The 629-nt window shown below is 46.6% G+C and overlaps 1 protein-coding gene across 1 annotated transcript in view; it reads left to right on the top strand.

The window, feature by feature from the left end:
- LOC106874995 (arrestin domain-containing protein 3) overlaps nt 1-629 on the top strand; it is a 46,929-nt gene that overhangs the window by 17,265 nt on the left and 29,035 nt on the right. The window lies entirely within an intron of this gene.

Genomic DNA, 629 nt, shown 5'->3' with positions numbered 1-629 from the left:
CACCACATCACACCACCCCACACACACTAGCACTGACCACTTCCCAGTACCTACACCAGTGCACACACTAGTACTAACCACTTCCCAGCACCCACACCATCATCCATACACCTACACACACACACACGTGAAGGTCACCAGCCCCCTTCCACATGCACATACACATGCACGTGCACCTTTGTTTTGGGATCACCACTACTTTATTATTTCCCCTTCTTCCTAGTTCTCCTGTGTGACCCCTCTATCCGGCATTTGCCATGGTAGATCACTGGCCACCAAACCTTTTTTATTTTCTCTCCCTGTTTATTTCTGTGTTCCTCTCTGTTGAAGAGCGTAGGCTCGAAACGTAAAAGATTCCTCACTTCCCGAATGTTAAACTAATACATCTGTTTGTTGTTTACACACCCATCTTCGTCTTTTGTTTTTTTTGTAAATTATCACTATAGATATATGTATAGATTTGGCAGAATTTCTACAGCTGGATGCCCTTCCTAACGCCAACCACTCTGAGAGTGTAGTGGGTGCTTTTACGTGCCACCAGCAGAAAGGCCAGTCAGGCGGTACTGGCAACAACCACACTCAAAATGGTGTATTTTATGTGCCACCTGCACAGGAGCCTCTCCAGCGGC

This window comes from Octopus bimaculoides, chromosome 3 (genome assembly GCF_001194135.2).
Source record: "Octopus bimaculoides isolate UCB-OBI-ISO-001 chromosome 3, ASM119413v2, whole genome shotgun sequence".
Lineage (NCBI taxonomy): Eukaryota > Metazoa > Mollusca > Cephalopoda > Octopoda > Octopodidae > Octopus > Octopus bimaculoides.
The sequence above is the reverse complement of the archived record's forward strand: the minus strand, read 5'-3'. Positions and strand labels throughout refer to the sequence as shown.